At 44.0% G+C, this 8,770-nt stretch overlaps 1 pseudogene; it reads right to left on the reverse strand.

Annotated features, from left to right (window-relative positions):
• Positions 1-504: 504 nt before the first annotated feature.
• LOC142365509 (uncharacterized) lies at positions 505-2,512 on the reverse strand (annotated as a pseudogene).
• Positions 2,513-8,770: the final 6,258 nt, after the last annotated feature.

Here is an 8,770-nt window from a genome sequence, read left to right on the forward strand (position 1 = left end):
TGGGCACAGTCAATCCGTTACATCACTTAGCTAAGGTTTCAAAGTTTCAGCGTGCTTATTAATCACTTACCGAGAATCTGTTTTGGCAAGGAATCTCTCGACCTCGAGGAGTAAACCTTGAGCAGCATCCCTAAACTCAAGGGGAGATCCTGGCATGCATCCCACTGGCATGCAGGAGAGCTCAAAGGGCTCTTGGGCTGCTCACTATTTATGAGGTAAGATGATTGACTCATAGTCATATTTGCATACCGACTACAGCTTCCAAATTTGTCTTGAGTCGGACATTGACCAGCACTGTGGTTAGGTGGGTGCATTGCCATAAATTAGCCCTTGGCTATTGTGCTGTTATCTGTCTCCCCCAAATCCACTCTGGCCAGACGTATCCATCACAATTGCCACTGGTGGTTATCGCTTGAGCAGGGTTATGGGAAAAGGTCAGGTTGGGGGTAGGGGGGAGCATACTGTCACATTTCACCCATGACTATAGTCAACTCATCTTATTTTTCACAAAGTGGTGATATGGTCACCTCTTGCCTCTGTGCCATAAACAGTATATTGATAATTTACGCACTTACAGATCCACGGCAAGTAGATAGTGAAGCACTGCTGTTTGTTATGCGTTAATTTGTATGTTTTGGGTGGCTGAAGTTGGGTTATTTGCTTTATCATGTACCAAATCTTTATATACAATATAACTAAAAGCAATAGATATATTAAAGTTAAAGTTAGTAAAAACACAGCTGGGTAAAGCATATGATTAAACATTCCTGTTGCTGTTGGTGACCATTCAAGAAGAGTTTCCCACCAACGGTGTTCTCCATTCTTCTTCACTCTTTCAAAGACATGGTGTAACTCTTCTGTATCATGATGAACGGTGATTGGAGTTTTTTGCCTGTTTTTTCAGGTGCATTCTAGCAGTTGACACAGGTCATCGTGCTGTAGTAGTTTCTTCACCAATGTAAGATTCATTCTGATGGAGGTGGGCAATAAATCTTGACTCAATGTATAATTAGATTGTAACAATTGATAAGACGTAACAGGAGCTGGATAATTAAAGTCACATCCCATAATTTAGTAAAGTTACAAACACAAATATTTGAGTGATTGTATCTACAGTAATATTATCTATGAATATAAAATCACAAAGGGTTCTCATACAAACACATCCTTTTCCAATATATACAAGCACAGTTTCAGTGGTTTCATTGGGATGTATTTCAAAATTACATTTTATTCAGTGTCAAGACAAATGTCTTCGGCTTTGATGGTGTTACTCTCACAAACAAATCCTTGTTTTACCAGTACAATGCATGCATTAACATCAGTAGTTTGCCATTTGTTTCCATTTCGTTGGGCCAATATTCTGTGTTCTAATGGGTAGAGTATATCTCCATTGTGATTTAATCCTAACACAATGATTGGGTATATGGTGTATACCAAAGCATTGTGTATTGTTAAGACAAAAGCTGTGACCTTGTTGTTGATGGGGTCATAAGTAAAATTGACTATGTACCATCAGGATTGGAGGATCTTTTTAAATTTAGTTGCATTATCCCAAATTACCTTTTGAATTTCTGTGGGTAAGCTGCCCTCTTCACCTTCTCTTATAATTGCTGCTACCATAGATTGCATCCACAGTTGAGCTTGGATACAACTAAGAGCCAGAGAAACATTATTTTGGGCTATACCAAGTGCATCCACAATCAATTGGTGGCCCCTTTCATTAATTCTTTCCCACTGAGGCAATATATCAGATAAGAGCCACTGATTAGTTCCCAATGCCAATAGAGAAGATCGCAACAGGTGTTCTAATTTGTTTAAATCACTTGTTGTTGTGCTCATTTTATTTACAAATACTTCGCCATCTATACTATTTAAGACTCCCAATCTTGTCCCTATGATACCGGTCACATCTCTCACTGTTCATCTTGGAGAGGTGAGGGTTTGCCCATGTAGCCATGCTAACCATCCTGCATAGGACATACTTAGGAATGGTGAACAGGTCGGTTTGACTGTAGAGATATTAACTTGCATTAATAGTTCTACTCGCTTAAGAGACCACAATGGATTAAATAACACTTGTTGTTGGCCTGTATTTTTTGATCACATATGGTCCAATTTCAGAAATTTGTGGGGATAGAATTTTCTTATCCTTTACAAATGGGGCAGATGCCATTGTACTAGGCTCAGTAATATCTATTTTAAACTTAAATGATAGTCCCATGCTATAGTGAGCCCAGAGGCAGACTACAAAATCAGTTTGTACTAAGGTAAAATCGTACCAAGAGCCCAGTCTTTCAGAGGTACAAAGTTTCATATCTTTTGCTGTTGAGTTTGATGTAATGTTGTACACCGAAATCTGAGATGCTTTTTCATGGGTAGACTCATTGATCATTCGACATCCTATTTTAATTTCATTCCCTGTTGTTCCCCAAAGTCGGGGAACTTTATTACCAGCTTCATCTTTATCCCAGCTCCATTTGTTTTCTAAGTATACTTCAGTTTTGTGCATGACCACTAGAGTGTATTCCCATACTCCCAGTATACTTAACATGAGCTTGAGACCACGGCCACTCTAGGGTTCTTTGACCACAGGTTAGGAGAAGCAGCATTGTTAGGGTCTGGAATAGTAACGTGACCACAGCATTTCCGTTTACCATCCTGTGGGGTGCTGTAAGAGAAAATAAAGACTTGTTTCAGTGGGGAGAGTCTGAACAGGTTACCCCATTAAAAAGAAGGAAAAATCCATCATGCACTTATTCTATGTTTTGTGCCACTGCTATCGGCAGCTTTCCAGGCAAATGAGCCACAAGGTTTAGTTAAAGTCATAGGCACAGTAACAATGGATGGTAGAATGACCATCACAGCCTGTCCTGGCTGTAATGTTGTTGGACATTCTCTTTTCTTGATAGGTAGAGCACTAAGCTCAGCTTTCACAAAGAATGCTCGGCTTACAGGGCTTCCAGTAGGCCCGTATCGATTATTTAATTGATGGAGTACTTTGGGAAGTCGTGTATCCCATTGAGTCTCGTGTGGTTCAAGATACTTTTTCAATAAGCCATTAGCTCTTTCTACCATCCCATTTGATTGAGGGTAGTATGGGGTGTGGAATACCCATTTAATTCCCTCTTGTTTTGCCCAATTTTGTACTTCCTTACATGAAAAATGTGAGCCATTATCACTTTGGATAACATCAGGAGTAGGTAGATTTGAGAACCAAAACAATAGCTGTCGCACTGTATTTCACCCATCGGCTTTCTAACACTTAGTCACCTAAAGCAAGCCAGAGCCATATTCAACTTCCTAATACAGATGCATTATTATTCTATTAAACGATTGGCTAAAGTCTCTTCGCCCAGCATGTAAATTAGTACGAATGCTTAGTTGTTCTTCTTCAACTTCATCATTTGAGTCGGTGGTATAAATGGGGCAGGCAGTCCATGAGTCGATGGTTGCGATCTCCCCCTGTCGGAATTACCTTTACCCTAGTTACCTGTTTCTTTTGGCAAGTCTAAGAATTTCTTCATGGTTTACTAGCTGGGCTAGTAATACATCAGGTAAACTTTCGCTCTCGACAGCCACCTCCTGCTTGTTAGACAAAAGCACACTGTTTAGACAAGATTAACTTGTTGTCTGGCTTTAAACCAGCAGGGGTAGGGATACACAATGGACAACTCTAGCAGCAGTGTCACAGGACAACCTAGTTCGGATAACAACTACTCCTGGGTAACTTGCCAGTAAAGATTATGGCCTGACCAAGTGAACAGGACTGAAGCCAACAGAACTTTTGCCATTTAATATTTTTCAGTGTTTGAGTCTCTGCATTTGAAGTCTCATTGTAGTCTACTGAACTCAACATTATACAAGTGTGCAAAGAAGGTCAGTCTGACCTAATTATTTAGCTAGAATGTGTAGTTTGTGTAGTCTAGGATTAACAGAAAGCCAAGATGTTGACAAGAGTGGCTGATACCGGAGCGTCTAATCAGGAACTACTGTCCTTTGGGAATGAAGTATATCTTGGAAGAATACGTAATCTAATGTTGTGGTTTAGCACCAGCCGGAAACAAGGGACCATGAGGTCACTCTATCGCCCCTCCCTCTGCTGGGGTGGGGAGGATAATCAGAAGGAAAAGGAAAAACTCATGGGTTGGGATGAGAACAGTTTAACAGAATGGCAAAGGAAGCAAACAGTAACAAAACCAATACTGATAAGAATATACAAAAACAACAGAATACACATAGCAACTCTCTCTCACCACCTGATGCCCAACGCGCTCCCCAGTGTGCTCCTGAGCTGCAATTAACCTCCTCCCCCACTCAGAACTGAGCATGATATCACATAGTATCAAATACCCTGTTTGTTGGGCCAGTTTGGGTCAGCTTTCCGGGCTGTGTCCCCTCCTGGCTTCTTGTGGAAAAATAACCCTATCCCAGCCAAACCCAGGACATTATCCACCCCTTATTCTATACCATATACGTCATGCCCAGGTCCCCCATTTTCCAGTTAATCACCACCAGTTCTCCTGTCTTTAATATTACACACAGATATCATTCCCTTAGTCTATGGATCATCACTCTAGAGTGTCTATTGAGTTCATTTAAACCATGACTTCGGGCTCCATCTATCATAACAGTCTTTCAGAGCAGGAGAGATGATGTGTGGTGATGGGTGGTCGCATGCTGCATCCGGAGCTCACGGCTGGTGTATCTTGTACGGCCCGTGCCCACTGTGTGCGGGGTGATGTTGATCTTGATGAAGTTGCTGGGTGCCAGTTGTTGAAGCCAGGTCCAGTCCCATCGCTGCTGCACTCTGCTCGGTTTCATCAAAGCCCATCCTTCATTAATTTGGATGATCCTGACTGAAATACCATTGATAAGGCATATAACAACTATGATAGTTACGACAGACAGTGACAGGCTTATTTAGCAATTAACATCATACAAGTTAATTTATTGGCTCTTCTCACCCAAAATCAAACCCTCGTGAGGTACACATTGGACTTCCCCATCCTTCCACATTACCCACCAGGTACACCCAGGTCCCTGAGCAAAAGCAATCCGTGGATGGGTTCACCTTTGCCTGAGGCAGGACTAATCCAGACTGTCTTCCCTAACATATTCCTCATGTGCACTACAGGGACTTTATCCCCTTCTACAGGGCATGGAAGTTTTGATTGGGCAGGGCCAGCTCGATTGGTGGATCCTCTGGTGTTAACTAACCATGTGGCTTTTCCTAAATGAGTATCCCAGAGTTTGAAGGTCCCATGCCCCCATTGATCTCAGAGTGTTTTTTAGCAGTCCATTATACCACTTGATTTTCCCAGAGGCTGGTGCATGGTAGGGGATGTGATACACCCACTCAATACCGTGTTCTTTGGCCCAGGTGTCTATGAGGCTTTTTCAGAAATAAGTCCCATTGTCTCACTCCATTGTTTCTGAGATGCCATGTCTCCACAGGACTTGCTTTTCAAAGCCCAGGATGGTGTTCTGGGTGGTGGCATGGGGCATGGGATACGTTTCCAGCCATCCAGTGGTTGCTTCCACTATTGTGAGCACATAGCACTTGCCTTGGTGGGTTTGTGGGAGTGTGATATAATTCATCTACAGGGCTTTCTGACAGAGACAACAGGTTGGGTCATTCTCCCCGGCTGCAGCATAGAGCACGTTTTTAACATCCTGTCCTGACCGGACGGGCCCAAAGGCTACTGCATGAACTATCTCCTGTTTAACTTGTTCAGAGGCTTCTGCCACTCCTGCCCAGTGAGGCTCACTTCAGCCTCCAATACACTCAGCTCTTGGGACCCCCCTGTCACTCCAGAAATACAAATGGACTCTGACCCTTTGAAATCTCATGGCATTGAAGTACACTGTGCACCAGTGTCCACTAGAGCTTTATACTCTTGTGGATCTGACGTGCCAGGCCACCAAATCCACACCGTCCAATAAACGCAGTTGTTCCTTTCCTCCACCTGGCTGGAGGCAGAGCCCCTCTAATCCTTCTAATATTTGTTACTCACTTCCTATAAAAATGACTTGGAGGTCCCTCCCAGAGGATCGGAAGCAAGATCACACATTCTACCTGGTCTGGAGAGCTGGCTGCTAGAAACTGGAGTGGCATTTTTTCCTAACAGAATCCCCTTTTGTGATTGTTTTTCCTTGCAAATCACACACTTGTGCCTCTAGGGTTGAGGCAGGATTTCTATCCCACTTCCTCATGTCCTCTTTGTGATCACACAGTGTTGTGGTTTTGCCTCAATTTGCAACAAAGAACCACGCAGTTACTCTCTCACTCCTTCTCCCTCCCTGGTGGTGTGGGGAGGAGAATAAGAAGGAAAAAAGGCAAAAACTCATGGGTTAGGATGAGAACAGTTTAATAGAATGGCAAAGGGAGAAGAAAACAACAAACAATAATACTGATAAAAAGCATATACAACATGCAGTGTTCTCACCACCCGATGCTCAGCTTGCTCCTGAGTAGCAAAAAGTCTCTCAATACTGAGCATGACATCACATGGTATAGAATATCCCATTTGACTAGCTATTTGGGTCAGCCTAACCAGCTTCTTGTGAAAATTAACTCTATCCCAGCTGAACCCAGGACATTATCCCACCCTTGTTCTATACCATGCCCCAGGTCCACACTTTACTATAATTTCTTCTGATTTTATATGTATATATATAAATACACACACACAAAAATATCATTTCCTCTGTTTACAGGCCATCACTCTAAAATATCTAAGTTCGTTTAGTGTATGATGTTGGGGTCCATCTGTTGCAACAGTCTTTCAGGGCAGGAGAGGTGATGTGTGGTGATGGGCGGTCGCATGCTTCATCCATAGCTTGTGGCTGGTGTATCTGGTGCAGCCTGTACCCACGATCTGTGGGTTGAAGATGTCAATCTTGATGAAGTAATTGGGTGCCAGTTGTTGAAGGCAAGTCCAGTTGCATCATTGCTGTGCTTTGCTAGGTTTCATCAAAGTCCATCCTCCATTAGCCTGGGTGATTCTGGCTGTAATATCCTTGATAGAACATATAACAATTATAGTAGTGACAACAGACAGTGACAGGGTCATTTAGCAGTTAATATCATACAATTTCATGTGCTTCCTTTTTGCTGGTTGGTGCAGACATAGCTGCTATTTTGTTGATGACATCCATTGGGATTTGACGGTGCCCATCCTGCCATTTCATTCCCAAAAACTGGATCTCTTGTGCAGGTCCCTTGACTTCGCTTAATGGTGAAACGGGCTTTCAGAAGGATCTGAACTATTTTCTCCCCTTTCTCAAAAACCTCCTCTGCTGTGTCACCCCATACAATGATGTCATCGATGTACTGCAGATGTTCTGGAGCTTCACCCTTTTCCAGTGCAGTCTGGATTAGTCCATGGCAAATGGTGGGACTGTGTTTCCACCCCTGGGGCAGTCGATTCCAGGTGTACTGGATGCCCCTCCAGGTGAAAGCAAACTGTGGCCTGCACTCTGCTGCCAAAGGGATGGAGAAGAATGCATTGGCGATGTCAATTGTAGCATACCACTTGGCTGCCTTTGACTCCAGCTGATATTGAAGTTCTAGCACGTCTGACATGGCAGCACTCAGCAGTGGTGTGACTTCATTCAGGCCACGATACTTTACTGTTAACCTCCACCCTCCATCAGACTTTTGCACTGGCTATATAGGGATATTAAAGGGTGAGCGAATTTTGCTGATCACTCCTTCAATCTCCAGTTGATGAATAAACTCATGAATGGGGGCCAAGGAGTCTCAGTTTGTGCGATATTGCTGCCGGTGCACCATCCTGGTAGCAATGGGTATCTGCTGTTCTTCAGTTCACAGCAATCCCACAACAAAGGGAACTTCTGAGAGGCCAGGCAGAGTAGAAAGCTGTTTGATCTTCTCTGTGTTCACAGTGGCCACACCAAACGCCTATCGGTACCCCTTTGGGTCCTTGAAGTACCCTCTCCTGAGGTAGTCTATGCCAAGGATACAAGGGGCCTCTGGGCTGGTCATGCTGAGGTGCTCTTCCCCCTTGTCCCCTGTCAAGCTCACCTTGACCTCCAGTACAGACAATTCTTGGCATCCCACTGTCACTCCAGAGATCCAGATGGGTTCTGTGCCCCTATACCCTGATGGTATCAACGTACACTGTGCACCAGTGTCTACCAAAGCCTTATACTTCTGTGGGTCTGATGTGCCAGGCCATCGCATCCACACAGTCCAGTATACCCAGTCATCCCTTTCCTCCTCCTGGCCAAAGGCAGGGACCCTCTATTCCTGTTCATGGTCAGAATATTCACTATCTGACCCTTGTGGCGTCAGACCAGAAAGCCCCTCACCAGGATCAAGGGAGGTGATTTCAGTTCTTCTGTGTCTGGGAGATCGATGATGGCCTTCTTGTGTCTCAGCAGCAACTACGCTGACAGCCTTTTTGGGTGGCCCTTTCTTAACAGCTGTCTTCCCTCTCAGTTCGCATACATAGGCTTCCAGCGTAAAGGTGGGTTCACCATTCCACTTCCTCATATCCTCCCCTGGTCATGGAGAAAGAACCAGAGTGCACCACGCAGCATGTGCCTGGGGCTCCCTTTTCCTCTGACCGGGCCAGGAGGGAATCGATTTCTTGGGGCATCCCTGACACCCGAGACTCTGTCCCGTAGGAATAAGGAGGTGCAGAGATTTTCTTCAGAGTTTTGGAGCCAAGAAGATACTCTCTCCACAGTTGGTGTATCCATATCTGGGCAATATATTGCTGCCAAGCTGATAGAATATGAT

Source organism: Opisthocomus hoazin, chromosome W, assembly GCF_030867145.1.
Source record: "Opisthocomus hoazin isolate bOpiHoa1 chromosome W, bOpiHoa1.hap1, whole genome shotgun sequence".
Classification (NCBI taxonomy): domain Eukaryota; kingdom Metazoa; phylum Chordata; class Aves; order Opisthocomiformes; family Opisthocomidae; genus Opisthocomus; species Opisthocomus hoazin.